At 50.2% G+C, this 20,171-nt stretch overlaps 1 protein-coding gene across 2 annotated transcripts in view; it reads right to left on the bottom strand.

Annotated features, from left to right (window-relative positions):
- luzp1 (leucine zipper protein 1) overlaps nucleotides 1-20,171 on the bottom strand; it is a 208,673-nt gene that overhangs the window by 151,818 nt on the left and 36,684 nt on the right. The window contains exon 2 of one of the 2 annotated variants that reach the window (XM_038796820.1): nucleotides 1,585-1,660. The exons of the other annotated variant lie outside the window; for it this stretch is intronic. The gene's annotated coding sequence lies outside the window, so the exon portion shown is untranslated. The remainder of the gene's footprint in view (nucleotides 1-1,584; nucleotides 1,661-20,171) is intronic. 2 annotated transcript variants of the gene reach the window in all.

A 20,171-nucleotide genomic window follows, 5' to 3' on the forward strand; every position in this document is an offset into this window, starting at 1 on the left:
AACAAATGCTGGCCCAGACAGCGCCATCTACACCCCATGAAAAAGATCAAAAAAAGACCTGAGAGAGATCTTTAACATTTTGAGTGATTTAGACAGAGTAGTTGTGAAGACGATGTATCCACCAGTGGCAAAGCCAATTTGGAAAGAAGCAAAAGCTTCTTTACTCAAGAGAGTGCGAGAAACTGGACTCGCTAGCATGAAAAGGCTGAAGCAAATAACTTAAGTGTTTTCGAAAGGAAACTAGACAAATACACAGGGGGAAAAAAAGAAATGGAAAGATATGCTGAAAGACTGAGATAAGGTCAGTGGAATAGGGGGGAGGTTCACGTGGAATACATACACCAGCACAGCCTCATTGAGCCAAATGGCCTGTTTTGTTTCTCTTGCTTCACCTTCCTGCTTCTCTCTCCATAGCAAGATTTTTTCCTGGAATGGATCACTGGCCTGTCGCTTGCAGCATGAGGGGCACCACTCCGCTTCAAGTGTGGCTGACCAAGAGTCTCTCCTGCTCTTTCCATCATCCATTGGCGTGTGCTAGAAAGATTTTGCAGGTTGTCATTTGACCAGTTTGGCCATGTCATAAACGCACCTTCCTTGGCCATCAAGTCCTGGGCAGGGACACTTTCCTCTGTGTCACAAGACCTCCAAATGACCTGTTTGGGTGCTGTATATTTATGCAATTCTGTGTTATTTGCACAGGTATGCCCGATGCTTGGGGTATGAGAGATTATGACAAGACCAGTGTGCCCTCCACTATTTCTGATCCGATCCAAACTGAATGGATGTGAAGTCCTGCAACTAGGCGAGAGAACAGTCACCTTGGAGAGGTCATCCCTGGCTGGTATTTAGTGTTCCCTTGCACCGACTATAGGAGGTCCATCTCCTTGCAAGAGTGGTATGAGGCTGGAAAACCTGCAGTTCACCGCACAGAAAGAAAATTGTCGTGCACCCACACCCACCGTCACAGCTTCCGAAGTCAGGTCGGCCTTCCTGAAAGTGAACCCTCGGAAGGCGACGGGTCCGGATGGGATCCCTATTCATGCACTCCGATCCTGCGCAGACCAGCTATCAGATGTGTTGGCGGACATCTTCAACCTCTCCCTACTAAATTCCGAGGTCTCCACCTGCTTCAATAAGACCACCATCATACCGGCGCCAAAGAAGAACCAGGCAACGTGCCTCAACAACTACCGTCGGGTGGCCTTGACATCAATCATAATTAAGTGCTTCGAGAAGTTGATCATGAGGCACATCAACTCCATACTTCCAGAATGCCTAGATCCACTGCAATTCACATACCACCACAACCGGTCCACAGCAGACGCCATCTCCCTGGCCCTGCACTCATCCCTGGAGCATCTCGCCAACAAGGACTCCTACATCAGACTCCTATTTATTGACAACTCCATCTACAAGTTTGCTGACAATACGACCGTAGTGGGTCGGATCTCGAACAACGATGAGTCAGAATACAGGAGGGAAATAGAGAACCTTGCGGAGTGGTACAACGACAATAACCTCCCTCAATTTCAGCAAAACGAATGAGCTGGTCACTGACTTCAGGAAGCAAAGTATCGTACACACCCTTGTCTGCATCAACGGGGCCGAAGTGAAGTTGGTTGATGGCTTCAAATTCCGTGTATATCACCAACAATCTGTCCTGGTCCACCCACGTCGACATTTAAAAAAAAATAATAATTTTCATTGGAATTTTTTACAGAAAATATAAAAATATAACAACAAATAATAATATACAACTAACTGCCCCATAACACCCCCAAATCCCCCCAAATCGTAACATCCCATGTATCCCACTTCCCCCACCCCCCCAACAAGAAAACTTAACCATAAATTAAACTTTTTTTTTTTTTTTTTTATAAATTTAGCGTACCCAATTATTTTTTCCAATTAAGGGGCAATTTAGTGTGGCCAATCCACCTATCCTGCACATCTTTTGGGTTGTGGGGGCGAAACCCACGCAGACACGGGGAGAATGTGCAAACTCCACACGGACAGTGACCCAGGGCCGGGATTCGAACCCGGGTCCTCAGCGCCGTAGGCAACAATGCTAACCACTGTGCCACCGTGCTGCCCAACCATAAATTAAACTTAAATAAATCAAATCTAAATAAAATAAACAAACAAACATAGTCATCGTCTCCCCCGGGTTGCTGCTGCTACTGTCCCCGTACCCTATCGTTGAGCCAGAAAGTCGAGGAAAGGTTGCCACCGCTTAAAGAACCCTTGTACCGAACCTCTCAGGGCGAATTTGACTTTCTCTAGTTTAATAAAGCCCGCCATGTCATTGATCCAGGTCTCCACGCTTGGGGGCCTCGCATCCTTCCATTGTAGCAGAATCCTTCGCCAGGCTACTAGGGACGCAAAGGCCAGCACACCGGCCTCTTTCGCCTCCTGCACTCCCGGCTCTACCCCAACCCCAAAAATCGCGAGTCCCCATCCTGGCTTGACCCTGGATCCCACCACCCTTGACACCGTCCTCGCCACCCCCTTCCAGAACTCGTCCAGTGCCGGGCATGCCCAGAACATATGGGCATGGTTCGCTGGACTCCCCGAGCACCTGACACACCTATCTTCACCCCCAAAGAACCTACTCACCCTCGTCCCAGTCATGTGGGCCCTATGCAGCACCTTAAATTGAATGAGGCTAAGCCGTGCACACGAGGAGGAAGAATTGACCCTCTCCATGGCATCAGCCCATGTCCCGTCTTCGATCTGTTCCCCCAGTTCCCCCTCCCACTTAGCTTTCAGCTCCTCTACTGACGCCTCCTCCACCTCCTGCATAAGCTTGTAGATATCGGATATCTTCCCCTCCCCGACCCAGACCCCCGAAAGCACCGTCACTCACCCCCCTCGCGGGGAGCGCAGGGAATCCCTCCACCTGCCGTCTAGCAAATGCCTTTACCTGCAGATACCTGAACATGTTTCCCGGGGGAAGCCCAAATTTCTCCTCCAACTCCCCCAGGCTCGCAAACCTTCCGTCGATAAACAGGTCCTTCAGCTGTCTAATGCCTGCTCTGTACCATCCCCGAAATCCCCCATCCATGTTCCCCGGGACGAACCTATGGTTCGCCCTTAACGGAGCCTCCATCGTGCCCCCCACTTCTCCCCTATGTCGCCTCCACTGCCCCCAAATCTTGAGGGTAGCCGCCACCACCGGACTCGTGGTACACATCGTGGGAGGGAGTGGCCACGGCGCCGTTACCAGGGCCCCCAGGCTTGTATCTCCACAGGACGCCCTCTCCATCGGTTTCCATGCTGCCCCCTCCCCCTCCATCACCCACTTGCGCACCATCGACACATTGGCCGCCCAATAATACCCCGAGAGATTGGGTAACGCCAGCCCCCCCCCATCTCTACCCCGCTCCAAGAAGACCCTCTTCACCCTCGGGGTGCCATGTGCCCAAACAAATCCCATGATGCTGCTGGTTACCCTTTTAAAGAAGGCCCTAGGGATAAAGATGGGCAAGCACTGGAAGAGGAACAAGAACCTCGGGAGAACCGTCATTTTGACGGATTGCACTCTGCCCGCCAGCGATAGCGGCACCATGTCCCACCTTTTAAATTCCTCCTCCATCTGTTCAACTAGTCTGGTGAAGTTAAGCTTATGGAGAGTCCCCCAACCCCTGGCCACCTGCACCCCCAGGTACCTGAAACTCTTCACTGCCCTCCTGAAAGTGAGCCTCCCAATTCCCTCCTCTTGATCTCCCGGGTGCACTACAAATACCTCGCTCTTTCCTAACTTTAGCTTATAGCCCGAAAAGCCCCCAAATTCCGCTAACAGCTCCATCACCCCCGGCATTCCCCCCTCTGGGTCCGCCACATATAACAGCAGGTCGTCCGCATATAACGATACCCGGTGCTCCCCCCCACCCCGCACCAGACCCCTCCATCTCCCTGACTCCCTCAACGCCATAGCCAGCGGTTCAATCGCCAGTGCAAAGAGCAAGGGGGACAGGGGGCACCCCTGCCTGGTCCCACAATAGAGCCTAAAGTACTCCGATCTCCTTCCATTTGTGACTACACTCCCCATCGGAGCAGCGTAAAGCATCCTCACCCATTTAATGAATCCCTCCCCAAATCCAAACCTCTCCAGCACCTCCCACAGGTACCCCCCTCAACTCTATCAAACGCTTTCTCTGCGTCCAGCGCCACCATATCTCCGCCTCCCCCTCCACTGCCGGCATCATGATAACATTGAGCAGTCTCCGCACATTCGCGTTGAGCTGCCGTCCCTTTACAAATCCTGTTTGATCTTCGTGAATCACCTCTGGCACACAATCCTCTATCCTGGTAGCCAGGATCTTCACCAGCAACTTAGCGTCTACGTTAAGGAGAGAGATAGGCCTATATGATCCACACTGCAGGGGGTCCTTATCCCGCTTTCGGATCAAAGAGATCAGTGCCTGCGACATCGTCGGGGGCAAAGCCCCCCCCCCACTCCCATGCCTCATTGAAGGTTCGCACCAGCAGGGGACCTACCAGGTCCGCATACTTTTTGTAAAACTCCGCCGGGAACCCGTCCGGCCCCGGGGCCTTACCTGACTGCATTTGTCCGATCCCCTGACTAGCTCCTCCAACTCTATCGGCGCCCCCAGCCCCTCTACCAGCCTCTCTTGAACCCTTGGGAAACATAGCCTGTCCATGAAGCTCTCCATCCCCTCTCTCCCCCTCGGAGGTTCCGACCGGTACAGTTCCTCGTAAAAGCCCTTAAAGACCCTGTTTACTTCCGTCCCCTTCTGCACTACATTTCCACCCCCATCCTTCACTCCACCAATTTCCCTAGCCGCATCTCGCCTACGGAGCTGATGTGCCAACATCCTGCTCGCCTTCTCTCCATACGCATATACGCGCCCTCCTCCACTGTGTCTCCGCCTTTCTGGTGGTCAACAAGTCAGATTTGGCCTGCAAATTGCGCCGTTCTCCCAGCAACCCTTCCTCCGGTGCCTCCGCATGTCTCCTGTCCAAATCCAGGAGCTCTCCCACAAGTCTCTCCCTCTCCTTCCTCTCCCTGCTTTTCCTGTGGGCCCGGATGGAGATCAGCTCCCCCCGGATCACTGCTTTTAGAGCCTCCCAGACCATCCCCACCCGGACCTCCCCCGTATCATTGGTATCCAGATACCCCTCAATGCTTCTCCGAACCCTCTTACACACCTCCTCCTCCGCCAGCATCCCCACATCCAGGCGCCAGAGCGGGTGCTGGTCCCGCGCCTCTCCCATCTCCAGATCAACCCAGTGCGGGGCATGGTCCGAAATCCCTATCGCCGAGTACTCGGCATCCTGCACCCTCGGAATCCATCCCCTGCTCAGGACAAAAAGTCTATCCGGGAATAAACCCTATGGACGTGAGAGAAAAATGAATACTCCCGCGCTCTCGGTCTCCCAAACCTCCAGGGATACACCCCTCCCATCTGGTCCATGTATCCCCTCAGCACTTTGGCCGCCGCCGGTCTCCTACCCGTCCTTGAACTGGACCGGTCCGGTGTGGGATCCAGCACTGTGTTAAAGTCTCCCCCCATGATCAGGCCCCCTGCCTCCAGGTCCGCGATGCGGCCCAACAATCGCCTCATGAAGCCAGCATCATCCCAATTCGGGGCATATACGTTCACCAGCACCACCTTCTCTCCCTGCAGCCTACCCTTCACCATGATATATCTGCCCTCCTTGTCCGACACCATCTCAGCCGCCTCAAACGCCACCCTCTTCCCCACCAGAATCGCCACCCCCCGGTTCTTCGCGTCCAATCCCGAATGATAAACCTGCCCCACCCACCCCTTCCTAAGACGAACCTGGTCCGCCACCTTCAGGTGGGTCTCCTGGAGCATAGCCACGTCCGCCTTCAACCCTTAGATGGGAAAATACCCTGGTTCTCTTAACCGGCCCGTTCAGCCCCCTGACGTTCCAGGTAATCAGCCGGATCAGAGGGCAACCCGTCCCCCTCCCGACTAGCCATAGCTTATCACATGTTCGCCCCAGGCCAGCACACCCCGCCCGACCCGTTCCCCATGGCGATAACGCCTCACCTCTTCCCCCCCGGCCCCCATCGGTTCCTTCCTAGTCATTCCAGCAGCAACCCGGTATCCCCCCCCCCCCCCCCCCCCCCCCAGGCTAGGACCCCTCCTAGCCGCGACGCACCCTCCATGGTACTCCTGTGAGTCAGCTGACCCCGGCAGCTCCCGCCAAAACCTATCCCCTCCCGACATGGGGTCATCCCCCTCTTGCCACACCTCCTTGGCATTGCTGCAGCGCGGGAAAAAAGACCCGTAGAGGCCACGCCCCCACCTCCAGCTCCACCCCCCCGCCCCGCAGCGTGGGAAACCAGAGGAAAGCCCGCGCTTTCACAATGCCACACCCCACCCTTCTGATGCAGTTCCCCAAAATCCAGTTTCACCTCAATCCCCAGCCCCGTACAGAAGAAAACATATAAAACACAAACCCCCAACACTCCCCACCTAACCCACAACCATACCCAACAAACAAACCCACCCGTAAACAGAGCAAACAGAAAACCAGCATACATAACACACATGTCGTAGTTAAAAAAGTTGAAACAGTTGAAACAAAACAGCAACAGCGGAAACAACGACGGCCAAAGTATGTCCCCAGACCCTAGTTCGAGTCCAGCTTCTCCGCCTGTACAAAGGCCCACGCCTCCTCCGGGGACTCGAAGTAATGGTTCCGGTCCTTGTATGTCACCCACAGGCGCGCAGGCTGCAGCATTCCAAACCTGACCTGCTTGGCATGAAGCACCGCCTTCGTCCGGTTGAACCCGGCCCGCCGCTTAGCCACCTCCGCACTCCAGTCCTGGTAGATCCTCACTACCGAATTCTCCCATTTACTGCTCCTCTCTTTCTTGGCCCAGCGCAGCACACACTCCCGGTCACTGAATCGATGGAACCGCACCAGCACCGCCCTCGGGGGCTCACCTGCCTTGGGCCTCCTGGCCATCACTCTGTGAGCTCCCTCAAGCTCAAGGGGCAAATGGAAGGACCCCGCTCCCATCAACGAGCTCAGTATCGTGGTCACATACGCCGGGAGATCCGACCCCTCCACCCCCCCGCCAGGCACAGGATCCTCAGGTTCTTTCGCCTCGTGCGAACATCCAGCTCCTCCAAGCGGTCCTGCCACTTTTTATGAAGTGCCTCGTGCAGCTCCACTTTCCCCACGAGGACCACGGCCTCCTCCTCCCTTTCAACGGCCTGCTGCTGCAACTCCCGAATAGACTCCTCCTGGGCCGCCTGGGTCCCAAGCAGCTTGTTGGTAGTCGCATTCATGGAGTAGAGCAGCTCAGCCTTCAGCTCCGCAAAACAATGCAGGAGCGAGGCCTGTTGCTCCTGCGCCCACTTCCACCAGTCCTCGGGTGTTGCGCCGGCCGCCATTTTGTTTTCTTTCCCCCTTTTTTTGGGGGAGCTGCTGCAGCTTCTTTCTTCGTCCCACTCCGGGTGAGCACCATATAGTGTGGGGCAAGTTCCTCCAGGCACCTTCCCCCACCGGGATGCGTTAAAACAGCGCCGTTTGGGGCCCTCGAAACGGCCCAAAAGTCCCTAAATAGCGGGAGCTGCCGAACGTGCGGCTTAGCTCTGCATAGCCGCAACCGGAAGTCCTTCCCATATCGACATTATGATCAACAACAGCGTCTATACCTTCTCAGGAAACAAAGGAAATTCGGCATGCCCTCATTGACTCTTAGCAACTTTACAGATGCACCATAGAAAGCATCCTGTCTGGCTGCATCACAGCCTGGTATAGCAACGTGCTCAGCCCAAGACCATAAGAAACTACAGAGAGTCGTGAACACAGCCCAGTCCATCACACAAATCTGCCTCCCATCCATTGACTCAATCTACACCTCCCTCTGTCTGGGGAAAGCGGACAGCATAATCAAAGACCCCTCCCACCCGGTTTACTCACTCTTCCAACTTCTTCCTTCGGGCAGGAGATTCAAAAGTCTGCGAACACGCACAAACAGGTTCAAAAACAGCTTCTTCCCCGCTGTTACCAGACTCCTAAACAACTCTCTTATGGGCTGAACTGATCTTTTCACACATCTTCTCTACTGAGTAGTACTACACTCAGTATGGTCACCCGATGCCTGTGTCTATGTATTTACATTGTGTATTTTATGTTTGCCCTATGTATTTTCTTTTCATGTACAGAATGACCTGTCTGAACTGTACGTAGAACAATACTTTTCACTACACCTCGGTACACGTGATAAATAAACAAATCCAATCCAATGTATGTCTGGAGGCTTCATCACATGACTTGCCTCCGCACTCCATCCATTAGTTGGCCAACACATCTGTCCTGTGACACACAACCTACCTCCGCCAATTGGAAAGCTAAAAGACTCATAACCCCAGTTGGGACGATGCTTGACTGTCAGCCAGAAAATGGCAGTCCCCCCCCCCCGTGTGGTTACCATCGCTTCCAGGATTGTTCTCAATAGTGTTCTGGGAGTTTACCCTCAATTCCTGCAGGGTTTACAGCCCTAGTTGTGTGTCGCGTGAAAATGTTTTTACCTCTTCCCAGCAATCGGAGGGTTAACATGAAATAGGAGAATTTGCATACCAGTAATGGCAAATTGAAATAAAATAATGATTGCAGGATGCCAGTTGATGTGAACCGGAGTCGGTTATAATCATGTTAATTTATGGCATATTTACAGTTCATAGCACTTGCTTGATGGCTTGTTTGATGAAGGAACATTTTGAGATTTCAAAAGGTCTGGCAAGCTGTAGTCTGTGCCTAACCAAAGGCGCCGCCCTCAAAATTATATGTTTTATCTTGTTCATGAATCTTGTACCAACAGATTTCTCTCATTCTGGTCTATACCAGGCTCCTGCATTCCTTTCTTCCTGCACACAGATATGACTGCACCCTCTATTCAGATCCTGGCAGCATGCTGCTCGTCTCCATAAGCCGCTAACCCATTTCTGGAGCCAAGGTAACCTGGGCAGTACCAGCCAGTCAAATTTCTTCCCTTCCCAACCTACCGTGGAACACAGAATCACTGTGAACCAAGCAATAAAAGACAACATTAAAGAGTTAAAAAAAAGTCAGGGAACAGTTATTGAAGCTGAAATGGTCTTGACAAGTCCCGCAATATGAAGGGTGTATTTAAAAAAAAAACTTCTGATCCTTATTCTTCATTTGCGTCACTGAAGGAAATGGAAGGAAAACCTCGATTAGCCGCACAAGTTAAACTGACTCGGTTACCAGGCAACCCGGCAGTTCGAACAAATTAGAACTTATCCTGGTTGGGGAGTAGATAAAGCAAGTCCCTGGCAAGTTAAGATTTGTCTGGAAGTAGGCACAAGTAGCTAGGTTCAATTTCATCTGCATGGAATGTGTAAAGTGAGTTGTGTCACAAGATGTTGCATTTCAAGGTTAAACGTGTGAGTTTTTCTCCAATAGAAACAGCTTTCATCCAATTTTAGTTGTGAGTGTGTCAATGGGAAACTGATCGGAGCTGTACTCCACCTGAAAAGGATTCCAAAAAAAAGGAACTGGCAAAAAAACACCCATTTGCTTTATTTCCCCCTCATTGTTTCGAAGGGATCTGCCATTTAATTTCAGCGACAACCTATTTTGGTACAATGCATTCAATATTACAAAACATCTCAGAGCAGCACAACAAAGCAAAATTTGACACTGATCCATGTGGAAGGGTATTAGGGAGGCCGAGTGCGTTTTTTAAAAGAACGTTTTGAGGGCAGTAGGGCGGAGACGCTGGCAGACAGAGAGGTTTAGTGAGGAAATTCCAGAACTTAGTGTCTTGGCAGCTGAAGGCGCAATGTGGGGCAGCACAGTGCCACAGTGGTTAGCACTGCTGCCTCACAGGACCAGGGACCCGGTTTGAATTCTGGCCTCGGGTGACTGTGTGGAGTTTGCACTTTCCCCCCGTGTCCGCGTCAGCTTCTTCTGGGTGCTCCGGTTTCCTCCCACATTCTAAAGATGTGCAGGTTAGTTGGATTGGCCATGATAAAACAAATTGCCTCTTTATATCCGTGGGTGTGCAGGGTTTTTTAAAATTTAAGAGTACCCAATATTTTTTCCCAATTAAGGGGCAATTTATCGAGGCCAATCCTTCCAGTATTGACCTGTTTTAATTTTGTATTCTAGAATGCAAAACACATGGAGCTGGATTCTTCGCCCCGCTGTGCCACATTTCAGGTTCAAGCCGTTGGCAGGATGCTCCGTTACGCCGTCTGGTCAATGGGGTTTCCCATTGTGGGGCAGCCCCACGCCGTCGGGAAACCCCAGGGTGCCGGCAAAGTGGAGCATCCCGCCGGCGGAGAATCCAGCCCATGGATCCTTCTTCTAAAGTGAGCGAGATGGTAAATTTGAAAATGTTCTAAACGCTCATGAATTTTAGGCCCTGCCATTTTGCAGGCGGCCTCTCTCTTTCCTCATTAATCTTTGACAGTCACATTCCCAAAGCTGCACCTTCTTTTTAAACTGCTCTTTAGCGGGCGAATGAAAAATGGACCCCATCACAAAACTCTACCCCCAGGGTTCATGAGTAAGTGCAGTGTATGGTAGAATACTATTGACTTCAGCAGGGTTAACAATCTGGTTTAGAGTTGCCAACCCTCCAGGATTGGCCTGGGGTGCCTCCAGGAAGTGAAGATCAACCTCCAGGACAATGCTGTGTGCAAACTGGAGAAAAATCATCAGGGTTTTTTTTTTGTCATTTTCTTTGAACATTTCGTTGTGCCAGATATATAAAATATTGAAAATGGAGGGGGCGGGGGAAGAAAAGGCTGTTTGGCTGACCATCATGTCTCATCCAGTTGGGTAACAGGTTTTACTTTCCAACTGGTGCAGGAGGGCAGGCGTCACAAGGAAGAATCTGTTGCTGACTAACGCCTCGGGCATGGGGTAAATCATGCGATCAGAGTCCCAGGAATACAAGTTGGCAAACTTAATCAGGCTCCTACGGTTGGTCTCTAAATCCTTTGACTAGGGAGGGAGAAAAATAAGATACTGGTGCCGCTGACGATCCTGCCCCATACAATACGTGTGTGGTGGATGTTTGACAAGTGCAGGTTGGATGAAGCTAAAACGCTGTCTAATGGCATCCATTGTAAAACCTTCCTCCAGGACTTGGAGAGCTTATACATGAAGAAATGTAGGCCAGCAAAGAGTCATTTCCTTTTAGAGAGTGGTGGAGGTGGGGGGGGGGGGGGGGGGGGGGGAATAAAATGTTTTACTGGCTTCAGCATTAAATGTAGCAACATAAAGCATCCAGATGACAAATATTGATAACCTGCTCCTTTCCTTATGGGATCGATGCACCACAATTATTGATGTTCCCCCTTTCTTGATTAAAGTATGTCATTGTCCCTTCTCTGACCCCAGAATCACTTAAGTAAACTGGAAATCCAATTGGTGTACCACATTACACACTGATTGCAGTATAGATCCAGAGAAAGACTACAAACACAGGGATTCAATGCAATCTCCTGTTGAGCTGTTCGCTCTGAGTTGATCTACTTTGGAAGAGTTTCTGTGCAAAACAATCTCGGTAACGGTCAGTGCCTATCTAGGAATAAGCCTGTTGGCAGCAACAGCTGATGTGCCTGTGGGCAGTGCGATGTGATTGGGTGATTGATGGGAATGTGATCTTTGTTTCGGACACCTGATTGGTGAAGAGAACCTCTCACACTGATTTTCAATCATGTGGAACCAGGGGTATTCCCCTCTCCTCATCGTTTCCTATTTTTAAAATAAATCTAGAGTACCCAATTATTTTATTTCCAATCAAGGGATAATTTAGTGCGGCTAATCCACCTAACCTGCACATCTTTGGGTTGTGGGGCGAAACCCATGCAAACACGGGGAGAATGTGTAAGCTTCACACGGACAGTAACCCAGGGCCAGGATTTGAACTCGGGTCCTCAGTGCCATAGTCCCAGTGCTAACCACTGCACCCACATGCCGCCCTATCGTTTACTGTTCTGTCACGCCTTGTGTGATAATTCCTTGGGTACAGGTTAGCTCTCATAATAAAGGCTCCACTCTGTTTCTATCCTCACACATCAGTTCTGTCGCAAATATTTTACTGATAAAACACCAATATTTTATGAGTAGAGTTCAGGAACTGCTTGCGTGTCAGCTAAGATCCATGCTCGTGTGGATTACACAGCAGATTTTGGGGGATGATGGGAGGGGCACTAACATAATCACAGTAGTTCTGGAAGGTTTAGAGTTTCTACTGTGGGATAAGATGAACAGTGAAGCTATGGGTTTGTAAAAGTGATGAGCAGCTGTTCTGTGATCAACTCATCGCCTTTATAAAATGTCCGAATTAGCAAACGCAATAAGAAGCTCATTCGTCCAGAGCTTTGTTTTATGCTACTGCCCCACTTGCGTTCTCTCACGTCATGCCAAAATCGGGGAACTGCGCCGATCCGTTTGTGATCGAACTGGCATGCCCCTGTTGGCAGAATCAGGATTCCGCCTTAGCGTGGCGAGAAACTAGTAATCACCACTTAAGCCCAACCTCCATACAATTAATGGGAGCGACCCCCTATCTAACTGCTGCCCGTGATCTAACCGCCTCCCCAGCCAGTAGTCACGTGGGCACCGATTAGTACTCCTTTTTAAAAATGTGAAGCTGGCAGAAGGGCTGCTGTGGGGACCCAAGCAGATGAGTAGTCATCTTCGCTCCTGGGCAATGAACCCGGGGGGGTACTGGGGTTACTGCTCCAGTGCTCGGAGGGGATGGGGGAGCTACCGGCTGGTTGACCTCAGTCGGGGTGGTCTGCCATCAAGGGGGGGGGGGGGGGGGGGGGGGGGGGGGGGTTGGCAGAACAAGGTGGTGGCATTCAAGTTATGTGAGCACTTCACAGTAGCATGACAAGTAGCATGTGGGGGTTATTGCCTAGCATCGCAATCAGCCCCCACCCCATGCCCAACAGACCCAGTAATCCAACAGGCCAGAGTGGGACCCAGAGGGGAAGGCCTGCAATGGCCCAAGGTGTACAGGTGTCGCTGGTCTTTTGAACAAAGGATGGACAGCGTGTGCCACAGGAGGCTCTGCCTCAACAGGGGACGGTGGACACCTGTGCCATGTCCTCACGTACTTGGCACCATGTGGAAGAGGAGGACACCCGCTCCCGGTGGCCATCAAGGTAACCGCAGCCCTGAACTTCTCTGGACTATTCCAGGGTTCAAGCGGGGCTTCTGCGGCTTCTTACAAGCTACAGCCTACAAGTGCATCTGTGAAATTACGGAGTGCCCTGTTTGCCCGGACAGTAAACTATAATATAACCTTTGAAAGGCTGGAGGATGAGCTCAGGGAGCACCCACATCCAGCTGAAGGATGGAGGATAGATGGCATTGGCTAGATTCTAGCACACGCAGAGGACTAACCCGCAGAGAGCGTGGTGCTGGCCCTCCTCAATCTGTGCCGTAGTCTGTCCCCTGCCTGTCTGCTGAGTGCTCGCTCACAACCATCACTTGCACGTGCTGTGCCGGGAGTTTGGGGGGGAAAGAGGCATCCAGGATCCCATGTCTGGGGAATTCCAACCCACATTGCGGACGAAACTGCCAGAGGCCTTATATTGGTCGAGGTCAACGATTTTTAATAAGTTACACGTGTCTCCAACTGCCTCAACCCCACGATGGTGCCACGCCACTATCCTCACCACTCCCATACCCTCCTGTCACCCCTTCCAACCCCCACAACGTACCCAGCCCCCCTTACTCCCTCCCTCTCTCCCCACCAGTGCCCTCTCAGTGATCCTCAACGTGCTTAGCCTTCTGTGCTCTACCTCTGTGTCTAGGTGTGTGCCCTGGATGCACATCAGAGCACTTGCCGGCGGCACATGCCTCGTGTGCCACGCGGTTCCAAGTGATGACTCAGAGTTGCGTCTCTGTCAGTGGGGTGGGTCTCGGGGGAATGGATGATCATTGTTGCCATTGCATTAGGTAGCTCCGGGTTGGCACACTGCACTCCTTCCTCCCGGCCAGTGCCCATAGGGTCCTGGCGTTTACCTTGGGATGGAGGGGCAGCTGGATCGAACCCGGCTTCCCTGTGTCATCTGGCCCCGCCAGCCCTGACTGCTCCCCAAGGCCTGCAGCATGGTGTTGAGGCGCTCGGCAATGCTGTTCAGTGACAGGGCATGCTCGTGAATGCCCGGCAATGCCCACCTGTGATTGGCATACGTCCGCCTGTGACTGGGACATGCTCTGCAGCGCTTCGGCTATGCCTACCCGAGACTGGGATATGTCCCGCAGTGCCTCAGCTATGCCCACACGGGACTGGGAGACGTCCTCCAGTGACTGGGATATGTGCTGTAGGGCCTTGGTAATGCCCACCGGAGACAGGGACATGCCCCGCAGCACCTCAAAGTCCGCCTGGCACTGGGTAGCACAAGTGGATAGCACTGTGGCTTCACAGCGCCAGGGTCCCAGGTTCAATTCCCGGCTTGGGTCACTGTCAGTTCGGAGTCTGCACGTTCTCCCCGTGTCTGCGTGGGTTTCCTCTGGGTGCTCCGGTTTCCTCCCACAGTCCAAAGACGTGCAGGTTAGGTGGATTGGCCAAGCTAAATTGCCCTTAGTGTCCAAAAAGGTTAGGAGGGGTTATTGGGTTGTGGGGATAGGGTGGGAGTGAGGGCTTAAGTGGGTTAGTGCAGACTCGATGGGCCGAATGGCCTCCTTCTGCACTGCACTGCATGTTCTATGTCCAGGTGCTCAGACATGGCCATCACTGACTGAGCCATGCCTTGGACACCTCCACTCATTCTGCCGATGTCGTGCATCAGGTTCTCCACTAGGGTCGGCACCCTAGCAGTGTTGACCGCAGTGCCACGCACGCATTGCTGACGCCATCATTTGCATTTGTAGCCTCTGGGACTCCTCCAATCAGCTATGGACATTTGGAGGGTCACTGACATCCTCCTCTGAATCTCACGGCCGCACCCTGGGGTTTGCATCAGCTTCGGGTAAACCTGGTCCAGAGACTCAGCATCAGACTGGACCCTCCTGGGTCAAGAGTCGGGAAGCTTGCAGTACAACACTTAGAAACGTTTTTATTAAGTTGCGCCCCACGAAAACTGACCACCTTTTCTCAGCAGGATAGTATGTTCTAGTTCAGAGTATTTGAGTGTGAATCATCTCCTACTTTTGACTCCCTGCCAGCTGTGGCTCAGCATTCTTGCCTCGGAGTCAGAAGGTTAACACTCCACTCTGAAGGCTTGAGCATGAGATCAAGGCTGACACTCCGGCATAGTATTGGGGTAGGGCTGGGGGTGACCTGCATTGTCGGGGGTGCCATCTTTTAGAGTAGACCTGAAATCTGCTCACCTTCTCGGACAGATGTAAAAGATCTCATGGCACTATTTTGCAGAAGACCAGTGTCCTGGTCAATGCTTATCCTTCAATCAATATTAAAAAAACAGATTAACTAGTCATTAACACATTGCTATTGGTGGGAGCTTGCAATGCACAATTTTCTACGTAACAACAGTGACTACACTTGACAGGGACCTGGGTTCAATTCTGACCTTGGGTGACTGCGTGGATTTACTCCGGGTGCTCCGGTTTCCTCCCACAGTCCAAAGATGTGCAGGTGAGGTGGGGATATGGGGATAGCGCGGGGTAGTGGACTTGGGTAGAGTACACTTTTGGAGAATTGATGTAGACCCGATGGGCCGAATGGCCTCCTTCTGCACTGTCATGATTCCATGATTCGATTAAATGTACCTCACTGGCGGTAAAGTGCAGCGAGATGTTCTGTGGCTATGAAAAATTGTTTCTTTTTCTTTGTGGCCATTCCATGTATGAAAATGAATGCTGACCGTACTAAATAATTCTCTCACTTTATAGGTATTTTGTTATAACCAAAGGCTATAACCCCATCTGGTAACAATGGCACTGTCAAAATACTGGATCTTAAAGCATTCCTATCTGGAACTTTGAAGAAAAGCTGAATGCATTTTGCTCAAATGTCATACGGTAATGAAATTTGTTACCCCGAATGGAGCTGGTCAACCAATGCTAATTATTGATCTAACTCTGTCCCAAATTGCTCAGCTTAATTTAGCAGCTTACATTTTGGGAAATGTTTCTGTCTTCTTGTTTTGACTGACATTTGGCACCCAGTCATAATATAGATTGCAGACCAGAAGCTAGACACCTTAGCACCTGATTAAGGCCCAACTTGGGTGACAGTTTGACGGCACAAATGATTTCACCAGATGACTTTGTGTCTAAAGGACTTTACATTGCTTCCTTTACTAAGTCTCGGTTCTGCATATAATTGTGTAACAGCTGTGAAAACAGGCTGTTCTTTAGTCCGTATGCAGAATGACAAGGAACACCACGTCGAATTATGACAGTCCTCTTTTCCACTGTCAAACATGTGTCTCAGAGTTATATCTGTGCATGGATGTTTCTCTCTGGGATTATAGGAATGTCTGTTGTCTGATACTTGCTTTGCCTAACTTGGCATCCAGGTTGATCAATATTGCCTGAGACTGTCGCCTGAGCATAAGTGCAAGTTAAACCCCATGGTCTTTTCACAAAAGGGATACAAAAACCGAAGAGTGTATGCAGGAGAGGTGGTTGACAACTTGGTTGAAGCAACTGATTTTACGGAGACCTTTGAAGACGTCGAGAAAATAAATGTCGCAGAGAGATTTAGCAAAGTAATTACAGAATACATGATGATGACTGAAGGCCCATCACTGACAACTAAAAACACAATGTCTGCCTGATTTATCAGGCATTTAGGATTGTAGGCACAAGCCAAGGATAATAATAATAGTAATCTTTATTAGTGTCACAAGTAGGCTTGCATTAACACTGCAATGAAGCTACTGTGAAAATCCCCTAGTTGCCACACTCCGGCGCCTGTTCGGGTACACGGAGGGAGAATTCAGAATGTCCAAATTACCTAACAGCACGTCTTTCGCGACTTGTGGGAGGAAACCGGAGCACCTGGAGGAAACGCACGCAGACACGGGGAAGAACATGCAGACTTTGCTTACGCAGTGATCCAAGCCGGGAATCAAACCTGGGACCCTGGCGCTGTGAAGCAGCAGTGCTAATCACTGTGCTACCGTAACCAGGCAAAAATAAGTTGCTATTCATTAGCAGACTGTGAACAGAACTAGTGACATGAATTGGGGCACCAAGTACCAGTTTGAGCTCCACCTGATGACTAACTAGTTGGTTTAGTGATATTTCTAATATTTTCTACATTACAACAGTGACTACACTTGAAAAAGAACGGCACTAGCTGTGACGCACTTTGGGACATTCGGAAATGCTCTACATCAATGCAAGCCTTCCTTAATCTCTCAAACCTTCTATTTTTCTGTCCTATAAAGGCAGGCGTCTCTCTGATTTATTCCTTGGAAATGCTGCTTTTGTTTTGGGGTGACAACAGTGTACAGTAACTGTTTTCTGAAACAGTGAGTTGAGATTTAGGTGTCAGCTCCATGTAATAAAGGGGACAATTACAGGCTCATCCTGATTCCAAGTGTTGAGTGCTTTGTTCTCACTACAAACATCAACGGTTTCAACTCCATCTCGTGTTACGTATCATGTGTCACTGTGTTAACAATGATAACGTCAGACATTTCAGCTACATCTGCCACACACTTCACTCTGGTGCTTTTCATAGTCATAAGTTTTACAGCAGTGAAAGAGGCCTTTTGGCCCATCATGTCTGTGCCTGCACATAGGTGCCATCAAGCACCTATCAATTTTAATCCCATTTTCCAGCACTTGGTCTGTGGCCTTGTAATATTATGGTATTTCAAGTGCTCATCCAGATGCTTCTTAAATGATGTGAGTCCTATACCAGCATTTCAGGCATTAAGTTGCAGATTCCCACCACCCTCTGGGTGAAACTTTTTCCTCAAATCCCCTTTAAATCTCCTGCCCCTTAACTTAAATCTTTGCCCCCTGCTTATTGACTCCTCCGATCTACGTAAATATTTCCATCATAATTGTGTCGACCTCTATCGGGTCCCCCTCAGCCTTCTCTGCTCTAAGGAGAACAATGCCAGCCTGGCCAACCTCTCCATGGCTGAACTGCTCCAGCACAGGCAACATCCTGGTAACTCTCCTCTGCGCCTTTTCTAATACAATCACATCGTTCCTATAGCATGGTGACCAGAACTGTACAGTCACCTAGCTGCAGCCTAATGAGCATTTTAAACAGCTCCATCATAACCTTCCTGCTCTTATATTCAGCTAATAAAGGCAAGTATCCCGTATGTTTTCTTAACCACCTTATCCACCTGTCCAGTTGCCTTCAGGGATCTTAGGACATGACGCCAAGTCCCTCTGGTCCGTTGTACTTCCTCGCGTTCTACCGTTCATTGTGCATTCCCCTACCTTATTAATCCTCCCAAAATGCATCACCTCACATTTTTCAGGGTTAAATTCCATTTGCCACTCTTCCACCCATCTGACTAGCCTGTTTAGATTTTTTTTTTTGTTATAAATTTAGAGTACCCAATTCATTTTTGCCAATTAAGGGTCAATTTAACATGGCCAATCCGCCTAACCTGCACATCTTTTGGGTTGTGGGGGGGCGAAACCCACGCAGACACGGGGAGAATGTGCGAACTCCACACGGACAGTGACCCAGAGTCGGGATCGAACCTGGGACCTCGGCGCCGTGAGGCAGCAATGCTAACCACTGCGCCACCGTGCTGCTGCTGTTTAGATTTTTAGGAGGCAAAACCTGTGAATATTAGCAACTTACGTGAAGCTCTTCAGAAAACTGACATGATCCCTGCCTCCTTCTCAAAAATACTGGACTGCCCCTGCCCCACCATCTCCCTGGGCACCGAGAATACTTACGCATTCCCTCCAAATCGACACCACCCCATTACCCCTACTCACTGACCTCCATCGGCTTCTGGTTTAGTAATGCCCTGACTTTCAAATTCTCACTCTTGCTTTCACAATCCCTCCACAGCCTCATCCTTCCTCTCTCTTGAGCCTGGTTCAGCCCTCCAACCCGACGAGATATATGCGCTCCACCAATTCCAATCCGAGTTCCATCGCTCCACCACTGGTAGTTGTCTGTCCAGCTGACGAGGTCCCAAGCTCTGAGATTCCCTCCCGAACCTTCTCCCTTCGGCCGCACCTTAAACGTTTCTCTTTGTCCAACCTGTGCTGAAAGTGGTTCAGTGCCAAATTTTGTCCGTTAACGTTCCTGCAAATCGTATTGGGACGTTCTGCTATGTTAGAGGCATTGTTTGTTTGTTGTTATTGTCAACATTGTTGGAGGCCACAGGGAATGCTGGCACACTTCCTGAAAGCCCCCCCTGAGAATGCTTGCACACTAACCAGGCCGCTCTCTCCCAATGTTTGAAAGGCAGTATCAGCTGCCCAAAGAAAAATGATTTTACGAGCGTACAACAAGTGAGAGGTACACTCAGAATCAACAAATACAAAAAAACCCAGTAGCAATAGACAGACATAAAAATAATCACCAGTTCACTCTCTGAGGTTCCCCTAATGTCTGGAGACCCTGGTTTGAAACCCTATGGTTTAAACAGACACAGATTTCAGTAATGAGTTTCCTCCACAGCTGGAAATCCATTCTCGTTGCAATTTTCAACTGATTTACCTCCATCCACGTTTAATTTTGATGCCATTAAAATTCAAAAGCTAATTGATAAAGATAATTGGCTTTTAAATTAATTAATGGGATGAGAACATTACCAACTGAGCCAACAGTCTTTGCCCACTCCCAATAGCCCTTGAAGTGAGTGGCTTGAATCGACAATGATTTCACGGTCATTGTTGGATGTACAATTCCAGATTTTAAAAAAATTGAATTCAAATTCTACCATCTGCCACAGTGGGATTTGAACCCGGGTCTCCAGGAGATGCGCGCTGGGGAATCGCTCCCCAGTGTTAACAATCCTACTGAAGGCACAGGATGGAACCTGGAGCTGTAATAATCTGGAACAAAGAATTCCCTATTTGTTTCCTGTGGATTAATGTTCTCTACAGATCACACACTGTCCCTGGGATGCAAGTTACTCCAGTTCAATTTCGAGATACAGTGACCGGAACAGAACGGGTATAAAGAAACCCAAAAGCAGCTCAACTTCCCAAAACTGCAGTCAATAGACATTACACACAGACCAAAAAAAACTTATGTTAGACCAGAT

Source organism: Scyliorhinus canicula, chromosome 1, assembly GCF_902713615.1.
Source record: "Scyliorhinus canicula chromosome 1, sScyCan1.1, whole genome shotgun sequence".
Classification (NCBI taxonomy): domain Eukaryota; kingdom Metazoa; phylum Chordata; class Chondrichthyes; order Carcharhiniformes; family Scyliorhinidae; genus Scyliorhinus; species Scyliorhinus canicula.